Raw genomic sequence first — 21303 nt, 5'->3', positions numbered from 1 at the left:
TCCGCCTTTCTGCAGCCTCCACCTATGTGAAATCTGCAAACACGTCACTCGGGAGTATGATCAGTTGTATGAGTCTCTTAATGTGTATGAATGGACTAAGGATACTTTTGTTGAGTCTGCGTGACTTGACTGGTAGCAAAGCTACTGTATTGAACAGATACATAGTACTGGGACATTTTGACCCACTCTAATACGCTGGCTTAAGCACTTTTCACACGTAAAAAGAAAGAATCGTCCCGAGGGCTTCTGCAAAGAAAGAACTGCGTATGCATCAATTACAGCGGAGGCCAAAGTTTTTTGGAGAATCATTTTGTGCAGAAGTTCAACACAAAGGTTTTCATCGAGTCAATTGAGTACTCAGTTTTTTCACAGCTAAAATGAGACTATTTATTACATTTATATACACTGCACGCCGCCTGTTTTGCTAATTATTCCTTTGAAGTAGATGCCGCTATGTTCCAGATCCAAATAGAATCTGATACTATGCACAAAGAGTCCAGTCGAGTTCAATCCGAAGTTAATTAGATCTGTTAGTCCAAGTCTCCGCAGTTAATAAGTCACTAAATCCCGAGGGAATTTATAATAAGTAGCAAAAATGTCAAAAGGGAGTAAATAAATTGACCCGATCATAAATGTTTCTGGGGAAATCCCACAAGTTGAACCGTAATTTATTAAAATGTTAGTACAAAAACACGGTTTTCAAGCAACGAACTCTCAATTAATACTAATAAGACATTTGCTAAAGCTCTTCTATCAACAGAATCGAACGCTTTCTCATAATCTATAAAACTGAGGAACAAAGGTGTTTAGCAACCAAGGCATTTCTCAATTATTAGCCTAGGAGTGCAGATTTGGTCGATGCATCCTCTACCTTTTTAAAAACCGCACTGTTCTTCTCTTATAATTTTGTCTAGAGCATCTCTCAGTCTAAAAAGTATCATATTACTAAGTAATTGCTACCTACAGAGACCAGACTAATTCCTCGATAATTATAACCCTCACTCTTATCACCTTTCTTATACAGTGGTTTAATTATGGTTTTCCTAAAATCATTAGGTACTTTACCTTTTTCAGCAAACATACTCATAATCATCAGTAACTTATTTCTAACCTCAGAGCCACCATATTTATGGTGGCAGATTCATGGTGGTTAGAATCGCGGCCACAGTCAGGACTCTTTTGTTTTAAGTTGTTTGTCTCTCATGCACAAAATTCAAAGTCAACTCTCCCCTCTAGCCCTTCCGGTCCCAAAAATGGTCTTGAATGTTTTAATTCAATCTGCCTGCCGTGAGATGAAACAAGGTAATTCTCAACTATTTCACTTTTTAACGACAGAAAAAGAAAACGTACAGCTCACGCCTATGGCCCCAAGACTGGTAGTCTGATGCACAATCATCTGAGTCAGCCGGTCTTTTTAGTTAGTTTTCATATCTGGTATATCAATATATGCAAAAAAAAAGGATTTCCTGGAAAAAGATTATGTCTAGTTACAAACATTTACCAATTAAAAAAAAATTATTTAATTAGGGTTAGGATAATTCGAACGGTAATAATCAGAAAATCATCGTTGACAGTTTCATATGGGGTATGTGAAATTTTCTTGTTAAAGTGTGCATCACCTTAAAATAAACACGCTAGGTCAATTTTTATTTTTTGTTTTTCAATATGTTTTTTGGTTCTTGAGATACGTCACAATGTCTCTGATTTACCCAATGCGTCTGTCAAAGGCACTATAACAAGAAATTTCAAGAAAAATGATACAGATACTCCTACTTTGGAATTATATTGTCTTTTGATTCAAAAATTCCATCCAATTGAATGATGAATGTCGCACTTTCGTAAAAAAAATATAGCAGCACCAGACCACCAAACAGCACCATACCACCTGACGGCCACCCTAGTACAACTAAAACTTCCGAGTATAGCCAGAAACCTCTTTCTGAATAAGAGCTACTGGATTGTTGTACTCATTTCGTTCTGTATGTTCACAGAAAGTTTAACTTCGTCTAAATAGAAGTTTTTTAAGTGCCACCCTTCTACCACTCTAACTAAAAACCTTCAACAAGGCATTTTACGACATTGCTAGATACTTAATTTTTTTAAAATGAATAAAATGTGAATGAAATTATAGTTTGGAAGTTTTAACATAATAATTAAATTATCAACCAAAAATATTATTGAGCATAACAGAATAAACTAAGTTATAAAACAAAAAAAAAATGAAATTGCTGGATTTTATTACAGCATTTCCGACATCATCAATCCATGGACTGAACCTTATACAAGCAGGTTTCAACTTTGGAACATATTTGTTCTTAAAGTGTGTTTGAATTCCCAAATCTTCAAAATTAAAGGGAGGTAAAAGCAAATTTACCAAAGAGCGTATTTTAAAATATTTAATCATAAAAGATAATCAAATTAACGAGGGACATTTAGGTATTTTTTTCGGGTGTTTTCTTTAAATACTTGAAGAGAATTTATTGAACGCATTTTTTCAATTTTTGGTAAACGTTTCTGTAACATTTTGCATTTTTCCCTACATACTTGAGATAGTTGCTCTTCGTTGGGATCACATTCTTCCATGACAGTCAAAAAATCTCTAAGATACATGAAATCTTCATTCATTATCTTATTGTCAAAGTTTTTTCGTTTTATCGGTTTCCTCTTCCTCACTTTTATTTCGGCATTTCACAATTTCCGAAGGATAATCATTCGATAAAGATTTGAGGTAAGATTGGATTAACTCATCAACATCTTCTTTGTTAACGTTAGTTTTCCCTACTATCAATTTATTTATTACGAACAACAGGGCCTTTTAGGGGAAGTATCAGGTTTGAGCCTCCCCTCACCAAAAACATACTCCGACTCGTAGATTGGTCACAAAATGCAAGTTAAAAACATCGTCTTAAAAAAATAATAAAAAATGTCAAACTCGTATATTAGTCTAAAAAAATGGAAGCAAAAGAAAAATAATAACTCTTAACGTCCAAGGGATGTAAACTCATTCTTATGGCAAACCCTTCCCCTTCTCTTAACAAAAAATTCTTCTGGTATAATACCTCCCCCTCCTGTATAAAAAATCCTAGATACAGCACTGGTAAAAAAAAAACAACGACTGAGAAGTCAAATTTTTAAAATGTTCTCAATAGCAAACTGTTCGACAGTGGAAGACTTGTATATCAAACGTAAAAGACCTTCATTTTTAGCAAAAGTAGTCATAAACCTCCTCTTCAAAAGGAGCTATTAAACTGTTGTAGTCAGTTCATTCAAAATTTTCGCAGAAAAAGTGACTGTCTACGAAGAGCTTTCAGAGTGTCACCTAATTACCACTCTAACTAAGCACTGTGAATTAAAATCAACTGCAAGACGCTGCTAAATATTAGATTTAAATAAATCGAATGAAGTTTAAAAGAAAGCACATATTGAACATATTAAATAAAATACAAATACTAACCTAAATTATTACTGAGCATAATAAAATTAAATTAGATATAAATAAAATTACAATTAATTGTATTACCGAGCATCTTCCGCTGACACAAACACCCATTTCAATTGTGTTTCCATTATTCAGACTACAAGTAATGCCATCAGCAGCTTTTCCAAAAGAGTAGTAAAAATTCTTTCCCTCAGCAAGACAAGCAAGCTCACACTGATTACTACCTAAAAGGGAATGAATAAATAAATTAGCTAGAATTTAAACTACATTTTAAATAGAAATTTTTAAATAAAAGTTATTTTCAATTATTTTCAATGTATTACTGTGCATGCATCGTGTAAACCCAAAATGTAAGTAGAAAATAATACACAATGCCGTAGACAAAATTTTTGTCCGGGAAGGGGATATTTCGCTTATGTGGAGAGGGGGGTAAAAAAAGCATTAAAAACTTGTTTATATGCACTTTAGTTGTTTTTAACAAGTCCGATAGAAATTTCGGTGGGAGGGAGGGGGAATCCCAATCAATACCCTCCTTGATACGACCTTGATAATATACCATTTGTCGTCCTAGCCATATGTATGTCCGGTTTATACTCCAGCACAGATTCAATTTTAATAATGGTGTCTCATAGAATCTGTTCTTCAGGGCTTTTCTATTTAAGTTATTAAATAAAAAAAACAAGTTTTTTTAACTGAAAGTAAGGAGCGACATTAAAACTTAAAACGAACAGAAATTACTTCGTATATGAAAGAGGCTGCTTCCTCATCAACGCCCCGCTCTTTACGCTAAAGTTTGACTCTGTCTCTCAATTCTTCTTTTTAAAACAGTAAAAAACTTTAGCGTAAAGAGCGGGGCGTTGATGAGGAAGCAGCCTCTTTCATATACGAAGTAATTTCTGTTCGTTTTAAGTTTTAATGTCGCTCCTTACTTTCAGTTAAAAAAACTTGTTTTTTTTATTTAATTTCTGAACGTTTTTGAATCAATCCATGTTTTGATTTTGGCTCTCCGTAGAGGAATAATTAAAACGAAATTTGTATTTTTTTTGGCTAAATGGCTTTCTCATAATTTTGATCGAATGATTTTGAGAAAAAAGAGCGGGGGAGGAAGCCTAGTTGCCCTCCGATTTTTTGGTTAATTAAAAAGGCAACTAGAACTTTTAATCTTTTACGAATATTTTTATTAGTAAAAGATTTACGTAACTTATAAATAAGCTTACGTAAAGAACTTTTGTATTCTCATATTTTTATTACATATATGAGGGGGTACGCCCCCTTGTCAGATCCTCGCTCTTTACACTAAAGCTTAAATTTTGTCCCAATTCAATAAGAATGACCCCAGAATCACAAAAGCCGTAGAATAAATAGTTGAAATTACTAAAAATACTTTAACGTAAAGAGCGAGGTATTAGGAGGAGGTGAGCCACTCAAATGGGTAATAATTTCTGTTTGTTTTAAGTTTTAATGCTGTTCCTTACTTCCAGCTGAAAGATTTTTTCATATTTATTTTTTCATTGTGTTTTTAAATAATGCTAGTAAATCCTGCGCTCCCTTCATGGAGATTTTCTTCCCCCATGACAAATTATCGATGGAAAGTTCCCCCAGCATATCCCCCTCTTTTTGACCCCTCCCCCAACCAAAAAAAAATCCTCCTGAAAACGCCTGTATACTTCCCAATAACCATTACTATATGTAAGCATTGGTCAAAGTTTGTAACTGGTTGCCCCTCCCATGGGGACTGTGGGGGAGTAAGTTGTCCCCAAAGACATAGTTATAAGGTTGTTTGACTACGCTGAATAAAATGGCTATCTCAGAATTTTGATCTGTTGACTTTGGTAAAATAATTAGCGTGGGAGGGGGCCTAGGTGCCCTCCAATTTTTTATGTCACTTAAAAAGGGCACTAGAACTTTTCATTTCCGTTAGAATGAGCCCTCTTGCAACATTCTAGGACAACTGGGTCGATACGATCACCCCTGGGAAAAAAACAAAAAAAAACAAAAAAACAAAAAAACAAATAAACACGAATCCGTGATCTGCCTTCTGGCAAAAAATACAAAATTCCACATTTTTGTAGATAGGAGCTTGAAACTTCTACAGTAGGGTTCTCTAATACGCTGAATCTGATGGTGTGATTTTCGTTAAGATTTTATGACTTCTAGGGGGCGTTTCCCCCTATTTTCTAAAATAACGCAAATTTTCTCAGGCTCGTAACTTTTGAAAGGTAAGATTAAACTTGATGAAACTTATATATTTAAAATCAGCATTAAAATGCAATTCTTTTGATGTAGGTATAGGTATCAAAATTCCATTTTTTAGAGTTTTGGTTACTATTGAGCCGGGTCGCTCCTTACTACAGTTTGTTACCACGAACTGTTTGATCTATTTTATGTGCGTATTTTATTTTATGTGCGTCAGAAATTTTATTTATTCAAAAAGCATCTTCTTTACTTCTGTAGTACCACATTTACTTTTATTTTGTATTTCTTTCAATTTTTCACTTTTTTAAGGGGGAGGGGGCTGAGTTGCCACAGTAGGGTAAGATAAAGGTTAGAAAAAAAACAATTAGTAAGCTTATTTGAAATAAGAAGTTTTGTTCATTTTAAATTTGTTTGATTCTTTAACGTTGTGAACTGAAAATTTTTTTATCACAAATATTTTCTTATATATTTACAACATTGAAAAATAAGAATAAAATTACAACGAAACAAAATCTTGAACTACTGAGCTTTCAGCAATTAATATTATTATATATCAAAAAGGATGTTTAGCTTGTTTTTATTGTTTTTTTTTCCAAGGACTGTTCAAAACCCGTACAGTTTTCAGTAAAACACCAATGACACAATAGGCTTTAGACATTTACGGTTACAGGATGGGGAATGGGAAGGGATTAGCAGTCAGGCTCCTGTTTGTAGTGATTTTTGTTCGTACTAAGTTTGACTTGAACATTCAACTTAATTTTTGCTCATTCCAAGATTTATTTATTCATTTATATTACTATCTGTTATCTAAATGTTTACTATGACTGTTTATTTAATTTGTGTTTGTTTTGGGTTTCATTTATTCTTTAATAGTAGTTTGTGGTCGCTATGAGTTGGAATTATTATGGGAATTTGTTTTAATATGGGTCTTTACTTTTCTTTGAAAACCCTTTGTTTAAAGCTTTTAAACAATTTGCCTTGGATGATATTATGCTTAAAGATATTATACCTAAGAGTAAATAAACGGGCCATTGGAATATATCACTGCCCTATCTTGAAACAACTCTTTCGAAAAATTACACGTACCTATAAGCAGGGACAGATCCAGGTGGATGAGAGCAAAGAGCAACTGACCTTGCAGAATGTCGAGATTTGCAGTAATTACAGAGGCGGAAGGATGAAAAACAAATCAGGGAGCCCAATTTTTTCAGCATCCGTCCTTAAAACAACCCCCCCCCCACCCAACTTGAATTTCGTATAGTGGCAAAAATACAAGAAGTTACAGATGTTCGTTACCTTCATTAGAATCGTGAATTTTCTATTACAAAATTCTCTATACATTATAAACAAGCTAAGAAAAACCATTACATATTGTACTTTTCATTCTAAATGAGAATTTGTAACATTTGAAATTGTATATACCTTTATAGCTGATAAATATATGTAAGAACTACTAGATTGTGCTATTCCCATTTTAGCAAGCTGAGAACAACCTGCCATTAGCAGGGTCAAAGCAATTTTTCAAGTCAGGAATGATTACATTCCCTTGACCTTTTAGCTTAGGGAACTTTTAAGCAAACGACGGTGAATGTTCGAAATATATATTGAAATTCTAATGTTTCAACATCTTCGCATATTTGACACGCTCGTTGCAAGAAAAAATAGTCACTTTGGAATTCTGATGTTGTTTATTTTTCGCCGTCACAGCCTAAAGCACCAGTGCACATAAATTACATAAAAATAAAACACGGAAAATAAAAAATACTTTTTTTCAAATAGCTGTTAATTAGTTAAAAGCATTACTTTTTAACCCTTTGGGGTATGGATACCCCTAAAATAGATTTAAAATATAATTTCTAATAGAAGACTATTTTATTTCAACATCAATTTCTAAAATACGACTACTACTACTACTACTACTACTAAAGACTCACTGCAGTACCATCCGCCTCAGACCAACACAGCTATGCACGCTCCTCCTCCATCCGAATCTATTCAAGTCCTCCCTCTCTAGTCCCTCTCAAGAATTTTCCAATTCCCTAAAATCTTTCTTTACGATATCCTTCACCCTATTCAGGGATGAATTCCTTTTCCTTAGGCCCTTGACGGTTTGCGGACAAGGACAATCTTTGGCAATGAATCATCCATCATGCTTAGAATGTGTCCTAGCAGTCTTAACCTTTATCTCAATATAGCCTTAGAAGGTAGAAGGGAACCATATTTTTCGTATAATTTTTCTCTTTTTCGTACTCTGCAAGCTCTGCAACTTCTTGTTGCGATTTTAGAACCTATCTTGGACCCTCATGTTTAAAGTCGATCGTCTTGAATTCTGTTTCTGAATTTTAGGTAGCTCAATTTTTAAGCAAAACTTTTGAGAAGGCTATGCTCTCCAGGCTTCTTAGTTTTCCGGATGCAAAAGAATTTTGCATGATTTCCAGTTTGGATTCCAAGCGAGTCACTCTACGGAGCAGGCTTGTGCAGTTTTCTGGAATTTCATTCATTCGGCTATAGATTCTGGTCATATCCCGGCAGCTTTATTTTTGGATGTTCGTAAAGCTTTTGATTCCTTGACTCATCGGATTCTTCTTTGTAAACTAGCGCATATTGGTATAAGATCAAACACTTTTTCTTGGTTTGATTCATATCTTTCTGGTAAGCTTATTTCAATTGATCCGCTTTTCCGGAGCCTATCTGAAGTATATAATGGCGTCCTTCAGGGATCTGTTCTTGGTTCCATTTTATTTCTGATTTATGTTAATAATCTGACTTCAGCGGTAAAAAACACCAGGCCTCTGGCATGCTGCAAGCTGTGTCACCCTGATGCTTGGTTGTGTTCCAATACTACTTCTAACGAAGATTTTCTTGTTGCTTTTGCTGATGCTACCACTCTTGGGACCATTGGGAAGACGGAATGTGATATCAAGTCTAATCTTGAGGTATTATTCGAGAGAGCTATTTTATGGTTTAATGCGAATTACTTGGTCTTGAATGTTGGTAAGTCACATTTTCTAATTTTTTCTCAAATTGGAATAGCTTTCCCTCAGCTTTTACATCTTCAGGTGTCACAAGACTCCTTGTGTAGACCAGAGAATCGGGTGGTCCGGTTTCTTGGTATCCTACTTGATGAGAATCTTTCGTTAAGAAACCATACAGCCATGATTAGGACTAAGGTCTCACAGAGTTTGGGTATCATTCGAAAACTTAGACATACATTATTGCCCCATTGTATGGATGTCTACTTTTCTGTCTATGCTGCGGTCACTTTCTGTCATGTATAATAAAGCACGGCGTCTGGTTATGGACACCAACCGTTCCTCACCAGTACCACTCTTAAGTCTATGGTCTATTTGCATTGTTTCTTGTACTTCTTTTGTCTTTCATCAGCTTCACGGCAATCTTCAAAAATCCTTTCGGAAAACTCCTATGTTTATTTCTGATTTAGCTCCATATAGCCTTCGTACTTCGAATGATATCTACATTCCGGCTACCCCTACTATTCGCTTGGATTTCAATTTCCTCATTGCTTGTCAACAGGTCTGGAATTCGCTACCTTCTTCAATACAGAGATGCCACTCGTTTGGGACTTTTAAAAGGCTTCTTAAGGATGATTTAATAAAGAATAAAATAGAATAGCATTATTTTTTCCTCTGAGGAGTTGATGTCCCCCGTGTTCTGTTCGTAGTGTGTGGTTGTCTTCTCTGTACTTGACTCCCAGGCCTCAGGTATGTTCTCTATGTTTGTTTTTTTCTAGTTGTTGCTTACATTGTATCCCCCTTATATATATATTTCTTACATTGTAGTTGTTGCTTGTATTTTTTTTCTTATCCCCCCTGTATCCCTGGCCATAAAGCCTTTCGAGGGGAATTAAGAGTATTGTAATAAGTGTATTGTAATTTAAATTTGAATTGTATTTTATATTGTCTTGTATTTAATAATCAACTTTTCTCTCTCTCTCTCTCTCTCTCTCTCTCTCTCTCTCTCTCTCTCTCTCTCTCTCTCTCTCTCTCTACATTCTGTAGGCAATTTCTCTTGAAAACACCTAGCATATTCTTTTCCGTTTTTCGAAGCACCCAAGATTCAAAAACATACTTAACAGTCATTATTGTAGCTTCCAATATTCTAATCTTGGTTCACAGACTTATCTTCATATTCTTCTAAACTTTGTTTTTAACAGTGAAAAAACACGATGAACCTTGGCTATTCTACTTTTAACATCTTCCCTGTACCCATCGTCTTTACTAATAATACCTAAGTAGGTAAAGCTGTCCGATTGATGGATCTTCTTGTTACCCAACATCATCTTCTCATCTTTACTTATTATTCTTCATGTCCATTTCCAAACCTATGTTTGTGCCCTGAACTCACAAAACTACTAAAAGTTCTTTTAAGTTGCTAATATTCTCATCTACAATGCTTAAATCATCATCAAATTCAAGGTCTGGGAGAGGTCTACCTCCATATTTGATTCTGTGTTCTCCCATTGAATTCGCTATGCTCCTTAGGACAGAGTCAATCAAAACTATTGACATAAATAGGGATAGAACACAATCTTGCTCAACTCCTGATTTATTACAAAACCAGTAACTAACCTCATTTCATACTTTAACTGCGGCACTCGTATTCTCATAGATAGCCCTAGTCATGTTAATATATTTATCTGGAATCAAACAGTTCGTGGTAACGAACTGTAAGTAAGGAGCGACGCGGCCCAAAAGTAACCAAAACTCTGAAATCGAAATTTAAATATCAATATAAATATTCAAAATATTGGCTTATTATGCTGATTTCAAATATATAATGTTCAAATATATAAATATATAGTGTTCAGTGTTACCTATGAAAAGTTTCATTGAAGTTTCAAGCTTCCTTCTACAAAACTGTGGAATTCTGTATTTTTTGCCAGAGGAAAAATCACGGATGCGTGTTTATTTTTGTTTGTTTGTTTGCTTTTTTCCCATGGGCGATTGCATCAAACCAATAGTCCTAGAATGTTTGAAAAGGGCTCCTTCGGTCGGAAATAAAATGTTCTAAGGTCTTTTTAAGGGGTCAAAAAGATTGGAGGGTATCTGGCCCTACACCCATTCGCGTTTTTTCCTCAAAGTTATCTAATCAAAATTTTGAGATAGCCATTTCGTTCAGCAGAGCAAAAAGTCAAGTATGCCTTTGGGGATAAGATAAACCCCTAAAGCCCTGGGGAAAGGTTTACAAGTCGTGAAATTTGCCCATTATTTACATATAATGTTTTTTAATGGAAAATACACAGATATTAGTCAGGAGGGGAGGGTGAATTTTCTGCCTGAAATAATTTCTACCGGGATAACTTTCCTTGGGGTGGGAAGTTTCCAGGGGTTAACCTTTCAAGAAAAATTTTACACTGGGGGAGCTCTCCATAATTCCTAGGCAAATATTTTTTATTTGTCTTACTTTCTCTTTACCAACCCAATTTTACATGTGGAGATTTTAAGGGGAATTGTCTAAGAGCGAAGGGGCATTTTCTGTGGGAAAAAATTTTCCATGGGGGGTATTCCTCGGAATAAATTCTTACGAGGAAATTTTTCTGTGGGAGGGCAACATTCTAATAGGGGGTGGGGGAATGTTTTCTGGAAGAATTTTCCATGGAAGGGTGTCCAAATGACAGTGTTCTAAGAAATTTTTCAGTCAAAATCGTCCATAAGAAATTTTTCCATGAATTAAATCGTCAAGAAGTTTTCCACGGAATAAATTCTTATGAGGGAATTTTCTGTGGGAGGCAACATTCTAATAGGGGATGGGGGAATATTTTCTGGAATAATTTTCCACGAAGGGGGGTCTATATGACAGTGTTCTTAGAAAATTTTCAGCCGGAATCGTCCACAAGAAATTTTCTTGGAGGAAAGCTTAGCTAGAATGGAACTGATTAGGGGAATTTTCCTCCTGAGGAGGGGAGCGGGAGGATTTTCGTGACATTTAGAGATTTTTCGTTAGGGGAAGAAATTGGATATAGAAGGGGAGCCATATTTCCTGGCAATATTTAAAAATGATCAGAAATTAAATTAAAAAATAACAAGTTTTTTCAACAGAAAGTAAGGATCAACATCAAAACTTAAAACGAATAGAAATTATTTGGTATTCGAGAGGGTTGCCCCCTCCTCGATATCCCACTCTTTACACTAAGTTTTTTTAAGAATTCGATTGTAAAGAGCTAGGTATTAAGGATGGGGTGACCCCCCATGCAAGTAATAATTTCTGTTTGTTTTACGTTTAGATGTTGATCGTTACTTTCAGTTGAAAAACTTGTTTTTCTTATTTATTCATTCCGATACAAGGGTATGACCTTAGCTATAGCTGTTCAATCAGCTGAATAAAACGCTTGCTCATAATCTATAAAAATGAATACTAAAGGCGTTTGGTGACTCACACAATTATTAACCTGAAACTTCAGTCGACGCATCCTCTACCCTTCTTAAAGCCACATTGTTCTTCTCATGAGCCTTTATTCAAAGTATCACTAAGTCTAAAAAATACCATCATACTATGGTGTATGGTGTACAAATATTCAAAATAAAAAAAAATCAAACAGTTCGTGGTAACGAATGTTAGTAAGGAGCGACCCGGCTCAACAGTAACAGAAACTCTAAAAAATCGAACTTTGATACCAATAGTTACATTAAAGGATTGTATTTTAATGCTAATTTTAAATATATAAGTTTCATTATATTTAGTCTGACCCATCAAAAGTTACGAGCCTGAGACAGTTTGCCTATTTTTAGAAAGTAGGGGGAAACACCCCTTAAAAGTCATAGAATCTTAAAAGTCGAAAATATCACCATCAGATTGCGCGTATCTAAGAACCTTACTGTAGAAGTTTCAAGCTCCTATCTATATAAATGTGGAATTTTTTTTCCAGAAGACAGATCACATATGCGTCTTTATTTGTTTTTTTTTCAGGGGTGATCGTGTTGTCCCAGTGGTCATAGAATGTCGGGAGAGGGCTCGGAAATTAAAAGTTCTAGCAGCCTTTAAGTGACCAAAAAAATTGCAGGACACTTTCTAAATTATAATGGTCATTTTAAAAACTAAAACGAACAGAAATTATTACGCATATGAGGGGTTCACCTCCTCCTAATACCTCGCTCTTTACGCTAAAGTATTTTTAGTAATTTCAACTATTTATTCAACGGCCTTTGTGATTCAGGGGTCATTCTTAAGGAGTTGGGACAAAATTTAAGCTTTAGTGTAAAGAGCGAGGTATTGACGAGAGGGCAAACCCCCTCATATACGTAATAAAAACATACGAATATAGAAGTTCCTTACGTAAGTTAATTCGTAAGTTACGTATATTTTTTACAAATAAAAACGTCCGTAAAAAATTAAAGTTCTAGTTGCTTTTTTAAGTAACCAAAAAATTGGAGGGTAACTGGGCCTCCTCCCCCGCTTCTTTGTTCTCAAAATCGTCCGATCAAATTATGAGAAAGCCAATTAGCCGAAAAAATTTATACACAAATTTTGTTTTAATTATTTTTGTGCGGAGCGCCAAAATAAAAACATACATCAATTCAAAAACGTTCAGAAATTAAATTAAAAAACAAGTTTCTTATAACTGAAAGTAAGGAGCGACTTCAAAACTTAAACGAACTGAAATTACTCCGTATATGAAACTGAAATGGGCTGTTCCCTCCTCAACGCCCCGCTCTTTACGCTAAAGTTTTTTTTAACTGTTTTAAAAAGTATAGTTGAGAGAAAGAGTCAAGCTTTAGCGTAAAGAGCGGGACGTTCAGGAGGGAACAGCCCCCTTCGGGAGTAATATCTGTTCGCTTTAAGTTTTAATGTCGCTCCTTACTTTCAGTTAAAAAAATTAGAAGTGACATCAAAACTTAAAACGAACAGAAATTATTCCGTAAACTAACGCGCTGCTCCCTCTTCAACACCCTGCTCTTTACGCTAAAGTTTGATTCTTTGTCACAGCTCAACTTTTTAAAGTAATAGAAGACTTTAGCGTAAAGAGCGGGGTATTACGGAGGGGACAGCGCCTTTCATATACGGAATAATTTCTGTTCGTTTTAAGTTTTAATGTCTCTCCTTAATTTTAGTTAAAAAAAAAATTAATTTAATTTTATAGGTTTTTCAGCTAATGCATGTCCGAATTTCACTCACCGCATGAAAAATAAAAACAAAATTTGCCTATTAATTTTACCAAAGTATCCCCTTGTAAATTTTTTTGGAAAATTCACCTCCTGAAACTACCCTCCCAATGTGAAAATCTCCCCGTATAAAATAACCACTCTCCCACTGAAAATATTTCCCTCGAAAACATATCTGTATGCTTCTCAATAACCAATAAAATATGTAAACAATAGGCAAACTTCAAAACTAGTAGCAATTACCCCTTTGGTGTCGAGGGGTCAAGTTATCTTCAAAATGTAACTATTAAATCTTTTGACTATTTTGAAGAAAAATTGGCCATCTCAATTTTTGTATCGGAAGACTTTGGTGAAAGAATTGACCTTGGAGGGAGGCTATTTGTTTTTCAATGTAATGGTCAGTTGAAAATGCACAATAATTTTTCGTTTTCAATCAAATAATGTCTTTCCGTATTTTCTACGATCACTTATTCGATAAAATCAAAACCGAGGAAGAAAAAAAAAAACACGAATCCGTGGAATTATTTTTGGAAAAAAATTGAAATTCCACATTTTTGTATATATGGGCATAAAACTTATATAGTAGGGCTCTCTTGCCTTAATTTCATTTTTGGATGTTAATTAAGACTCCTAGAATCTTAGGGTGAGTTTCCCCCCTTAGTTGAAAAATTAGGCAAGTTTTCTCAGGCTCGTAGCTTTTAATGGGTAACAGTAAACTTGATTAATTTTATATATTTTTAATAAGCATCAAAATTCAATGTTTCTATTGTTATCAAGAAACTATTTCTTCTAGTTTCTTCAAATATTCCTCTTCTGGCAAATACTCTTTCTTCTGGGAAAAATACAAAATTCTACGATTTTGTTATTAAGAGCTTGAAACCGCTAAGGTAGGGTTTCCCTCATATGGTGAATCTGATAATGTGATTTTATCAAGATTCTCGGGCTTTTAAAGTGTTTATCCCCTTTTCTGAAAACAAGGTGAATTTGCATTGCTTTGTAGCCTTCAATGGATGATACTAAACTTAGTGAAAGTTATATATTTGGAATCGGCATAATAAGTCGATTCTTTTGATATATCCATTTGTATCAAAATTTTGTTTTTTGCAGTTTCGGTTACTATTGAGACGCGTCGCACCTTCTTACGTCTATGAGAGGATCATTCCTTCCTCAACACCTCGATCTTCATGCTTAAGGTTTTAAGTACTTCAAAAAAATTTCTTATTGTTCTCACTTAGCAATCCTTTTGTTTCAGCAGTCAATCTTAAATACTTCAAAATTTTGAACTTTAGCGTAGGCCTAAAAATTGAATTGTCGAGTTGGGACCAACCTCCCTCATATGTGTAATAAGTTCTGTTTATTTTAAGCATTAATGGTGTTCCTTACTTTCAGTTGAAAAAACTTGTCTTTTTAATTTAATTTCGGATCGCTTATTAAATAGTGCCAAGAAATCTAGCTTTACCGCCACGGTAAAATCCCTCCTCCCTACGAACATATCCTCTAGACAATTCCATCCTGGTGAAGATATACTACTGATAATTACCCTTAACATGTCCAAACGCGAAAATGAGTTGGCAAAGAATAAGCAAGACATAAAAAAGAATTCTGGCAAATCCCCCTAATGTAAAGTTTCCCCTAAAAAATCCATCCCCCTGGAAACTTTGCTCCCCATGTCGAATCCTCCCCTTGTAAAATATTTCCAGAGAAAATTGCCCCCCCCCAACCCAAAATGTATGCATGCTTCCCAGTAACAAATACTATGCACAAGCATTGGGCAAATTTAAGGACCTTTAACCAGGGGCCATGGGGGATCTTTGATACGTTGAATCAGATGTTGAGATTTTTATTAAGACTCGTTGACTTTTAGGGTTTGTTCTCGCTTTTTTCGTAAATCAGACAAATTTTCTAAGGCTTGTAGCTTCTGATGGGCGAGACTAAACATAATGAACTTATAAATTTCGAATCAGCACTAATTCCTTTGGTATTTCAAGTGGTATAGAAATTCAATTTTCTCGAGTTTTAGTTTCTGCTGAGCCGGGTCGCTCTTAACTTACAGTTCGTTACCACGAACTATTTGAAAACCAGACTAGTGCCTCCATAATTACCACGCTCCTTTTGGTCACTTTTCTAATAGGGGGTTCAATTAGAGTTTCCTAAAATCGCTAGGTACCTCCCCTTTAATTAAAATTGGACTCATAATCTTCAGTAGCTTATCTCTAACCACACAAAGATACTAAAAAAAAAAACAAAAAAAACTCATTTACCGCACTATGAGCATCTGGGGCGTTATTATTTTTTAATCTTTTTATTACTGTCGATAAATCTTCCTCACAAAATAAATTTTCCTTCAAATCCAGAGCATCACAAAACATTTTCTGCCTTGTTCTATACCCTTTCCTGTACCTATCACGGTTTAGCATGTTCCCAAAATTTTCTGCCTATCTCTCTTTATCTCTTTTCGTGTCATTAAATAAAAAAAACAAGTTTTTTCAACTGAAAGTAAGGAGCGACAAAACTTAAAACGAACAGAAATTACTTCGTATATGAAAGGGGCTGCTTCCTCATCAGCGCCCCACTCTTTACGCTAAAGTTTGACTCTTTCTCTCAACTCTTCTTTTTAAAACAGTAAAAAACTTTAGCGTAAAGAGCGCGGCGTTGATGAGGAAGCTGCCCCTTTCATTTACAAAGTAATTTCTGTTCGTTTTAAGTTTTAATTTCGCTCCTTACACCTAGTTGGTTGGGCGCTTCGCGCCCCCCAAGCTCCCCCCGCGCGCGTAAGTCGTTACGCGCCATTGTAGTTGTGTCCCTGTGTCCAACCTGTGAATATATATATATATATATATATATATATATATATATATATATATATATATATATATATATATATATATATATATATATATATATATATATATATATATATATATATATATATATATATATATATATGTTTTTAACTACGTAAAACATTCGAATATACAACATTCTTTGCTGTCCCATTTTCTATGCATGTAAATAGATTGTCAGGTAACTGACTCTTGAACATGCAACATATAATTGTCCATGGGGAAAACAATCCGTATTCACATCTTCACCTCATTATTCTAATGATGTGTCCCTGTGCCCCGGTTGTCATTTATATTCCCTGTGTCCCGGTCGTCATTTGCGTCCCGGTATCCCAATTTGTAACTTCTCTTTGAGTGACCCGGTCATCATTTATATTCCCTGTGTTCCGGTCGTCATTTGTGTCCCGGTCTGTAATTTCTATTCGAACAATCCCTGTGTCCCGGTCGTCATTTATATATCCCGCCTGTGCTCCCGGCGTCCCCGTTGTAGTTATGTCCCTATGTCCCGGTCGTCATTTATATTCCCTGTGTCCTGGTCGTGATTTCTGTCCGGGTGTCCCAGTCTGTAATTTTTCTTTGAGGTTCCCGGTCGTCATTTATATTTCCTGTGTCCCGGTCGTCATTTGTGCCCCGGTGTGTAATTTCATCAGTTGACAAACATGACGTCAGTCGACAAACGACTTCATGACGCATAGAGCTCAATCCTTATAATAACGTCAGTCGACAAACATGACGTCACTCGAAACACACACACGCACACAGAGACAACTAATTTATATATATATATATATATATATATATATATATATATATATATATATATATATATATATATATATATATATATATATATATATATATATATATATATATATATATACATATATATATATATATATATATATATATATATATATATATATATATATATATATATATATATATATATATATATATATATATATATATATATATACTAGCTGTTGGGGTGGCGCTTCGCGCCACCCCAACACCTAGTTGGTGGGGGCGCTTCGCGCCCCCCCCCAAGCCCCTCCGCGCGCGTAAGTCGTTACGCGCCATAATAGTTACGCGCCATTGTAGTTTTGTCCCTATGTCCCACCTGTGAATATAGATAGATATATATATATATATATATATATATATATATATATATATATATATATATATATATATATATATATATATATATGGTTTTAACTACGTAATCCCTGTCCCGGTGTCCCGGTCGTCATTTATATCCCCCTGTTTCCCCCGGTGTCCCCGTTGTAGTTGTGTCCCTGTGTCCCGGTCGTCATTTATATTCCCTGTGTCCCGGTCGTCATTTTTATCCCGGTGTCCCGGTCTGTATATATATTCGTTTTTTAGTTTTGTTTTTCTCCTTTATTTTTTTCCTTTTTTTTTCTTTTTTAGTTTATTTAGATTTTTAGATTTTTTAGTTTTTTTATTAGTTTTTAGTTTTTTTTTCTTTTTTTTGTAGTTTTTACCTTCTTTTTAGTTTTGTTAGTTTTTTTTTTTACTTATTTCCTGGTCGTCATTTATACTCCCTGTGTCCCGGTGCTTTGTTGATTGCTAATCAAACATTCCTTTTGTCCTGGTCGCTTTCTCTTTGAGTGTCGTCATTTATTTTTTTCTTTTTTAGTTCTTTTAGTTTTTACCTTTTTTAGTTTTTTTTAGTTTTTTAGATGAAAATTTTTTTTAGTTTTTTCCTTTTTTTCTTTTTAGTTTTTTATTGGTTTTTACCTTTATTTTAGCTTATTTTTCAGTTTTTTCCTTTTTTTTAGTTTTTTTTTTATTTTTTATTTTTTTTAGTTTTTTACCTTTTTTTAGTTTTCTTAGTTTTTTTAGTTTTTTAGCTTTTTTACTTTTTTTATTAGTTTTTAGTTTTTTTTTGTAGTTTTTGCCTTTTTTTTAGTTTTTTCAGTTTTTTTTTTTAGTTTTTTATTGGTTTTCACCTTTATTTTAGCTTATTTTTCAGTTTTTTCCTTTTTTTTAGTTTTTTTTAGTTTTTAGTTTTTTTAGCTTTTTACCTTTTTTTAGTTTTTTTAGTTTTTTTAGTTTTTTAGCTTTTTTATTTTTTTTATTAGTTTTTAGTTTTTTTGTAGTTTTTGCCTTTTTTTAGTTTTTTTAGTTTTTTAGCTTTTTTATTAGTTTTTAGTTTTTTTTGTAGTTTTTGCCTTTTTTTAGTTTTTTTCTTTTTAGTTTTTTTGTAGTTTTTACCTTCTTTTTAGTTTTGTTAGTTTTTTTTTTACTTATGTCCTGGTCGTCATTTATACTCCCTGTGTCCCGGTGCTTTGTTGATTGCTAATCGAACATTCCTTTTGTCCTGGTCGCTTTCTCTTTGAGTGTCGTCATTTATTTTTTTCTTTTTTAGTTCTTTTTGTTTTTACCTTTTTTAGTTTTTTTTAGTTTTTTAGATGAAAATTTTTTTTAGTTTTTTCTTTTTTCTTTTTAGTTTTTTATTGGTTTTTACCTTTATTTTAGCTTAATTTTCAGTTTTTTCCTTTTTTTATTTTTTTTTATTTTTTATTTTTTTTTAGTTTTTTACCTTTTTTTAGTTTTTTTTAGTTTTTTTAGTTTTTTAGCTTTTTTACTTTTTTATTAGTTTTTAGTTGTTTTTTTGTAGTTTTTGCCTTTTTTTAGTTTTTTCAGTTTTTTTTTTAGTTTTTTATTGGTTTTTACCTTTATTTTAGCTTATTTTTCAGTTTTTCCTTTTTTTTAGTTTTTTTTTAGTTTTTAGTTTTTTTAGTTTTTTACCTTTTTTTAGTTTTTTTAGTTTTTTTAGTTTTTTAGCTTTTTTATTTTTTTTATTAGTTTTTAGTTTTTTTTGTAGTTTTTGCCTTATTTTAGTTTTTTAGTTTTTTAGCTTTTTTATTAGTTTTTAGTTTTTTTTGTAGTTTTTGCCTTTTTTTAGTTTTTTTAGTTTTTTAGCTTTTTTATTTTTTTTTATTAGTTTTTAGTTTTTTTTGTAGTTTTTGCCTTTTTTTAGTTTTTTCAGTTTTCAGTTTTGTCACCTGATCCAGTTTTTTCAGGTGACGTCACCTGATCCATCCACAGACAGACAGACAACTTATTTTTATACTAGCTGTTGGGGTGGCGCTTCGCGCCACCCCAACACCTAGTTGGTGGGGGCGCTTCGCGCCCCCCCCAAGCCCCCCCGCGCGCGTAAGTCGTTACGCGCCATAATAGTTACGCGCCATTGTAGTTGTGTCCATATGTCCCACCTGTGAATATAGATATATATATATATATATGGTTTTAACTACGTAAAACTTGCGAATATACAACATTCTTTGCTGTCCCATTGTCTTTGCATATAAATAGATTGTCGGGTTTACCGACTCTTGAACATGCAACATATAATGGTCCATGGGAAAACAATCTGTATTCAGATCTATACCTCATGATTCTAATGATTGCCCTTGAGCTTTGTTGATGGTGATTGCTAATCGACCATTCCCTGTCCCGGTGTCCCGGTCGTCATTTACATCCCCCTGTTTCCCCCGGTGTCCCCGTTGTAGTTGTGTCCCTGTGTCCCGGTCGTCATTTATATTCCCTGTGTCCCGGGTCCCGGTCATCATTTGTATCCCGGTGTCCCGGTCTGTATATACATTCGTTTTTTAGTTTTGTTTTTCTCCTTTATTTTTTTCCTTTTTTTTTCTTTTTTAGCTTATTTAGATTTTTAGATTTTTTAGTTTTTTTTTATTAGTTTTTAGTTTTTATTTCTTTTTAGTTTTTTTGTCCCGGTCGTCATTTATATCCCCCTGTTTCCCCCGGTGTCCCCGTTGTAGTTGTGTCCCTGTGTCCCGGTCGTTATTTATATTCCCTGTGTCCCGGTCGTCATTTGTATCCCAGTGTACATGTCCTGGTCGCTTTCTCTTTGAGTGTCGTCATTTATTAGTTTTTTCCTTTTTTTTTTAGTTTTTTATTGGTTTTTACCTTTATTTTAGCTTATTTTTCAGTTTTTTCCTTTTTTTTTAGTTTTTTTTTATTTTTTATTTTTTTTATTTTTTATTTTTTTTAGTTTTTTACCTTTTTTTAGTTTTTTTAGTTTTTTTAGTTTTTTAGCTTTTTTACTTTTTTTATTAGTTTTTAGTTTTTTTTTGTAGTTTTTGCCTTTTTTTAGTTTTTTCACTTTTTTTTTTAGTTTTTTATTGGTTTTTACCTTTATAGTTTTTTTAGTTTTTTAGCTTTTTTATTTTTTTTATTAGTTTTTAGTTTTTTTTGTAGTTTTTGCCTTTTTTTAGTTTTTTCAGTTTTGACGTCACCTAATCCAGTTTTTTCAGGTGACGTCACCTGACACATCCATCCATCCATCCACAGACAGACAACTTATTTTTATATATATAGATATATAGAAGATAGATATATATAGACCCCCCGCCCCCAGTACACTTACGACGTGTAAACCTCAGTCTACAATCACTTTAAACGACTTTTCTTGAAATATAAATTAATTCAGTAATGGCCTTATGAATAATTATTTTGACTTATTTCAGAATCATTTATTACAAAAAACAAAAGTAATAGATGTGATTAAGGGTGGATCAAATCCAAGTGTTTTATTTTTCTTACAAATAAAATAACGAACATTTACCAAAGAATGGAGAGAGAGAGGGGAGAAAGAGATGGGAGAAAGAGATGGGAGAGAGAGATAGAGAAAGAGAGAGAGAGAGAGAGAGAGAGA

The sequence above is a fragment of the Artemia franciscana genome, chromosome 14 (genome assembly GCF_032884065.1).
Source record: "Artemia franciscana chromosome 14, ASM3288406v1, whole genome shotgun sequence".
In the NCBI taxonomy this organism is placed as follows: domain Eukaryota; kingdom Metazoa; phylum Arthropoda; class Branchiopoda; order Anostraca; family Artemiidae; genus Artemia; species Artemia franciscana.
This window is presented reverse-complemented; position numbering follows the sequence as displayed.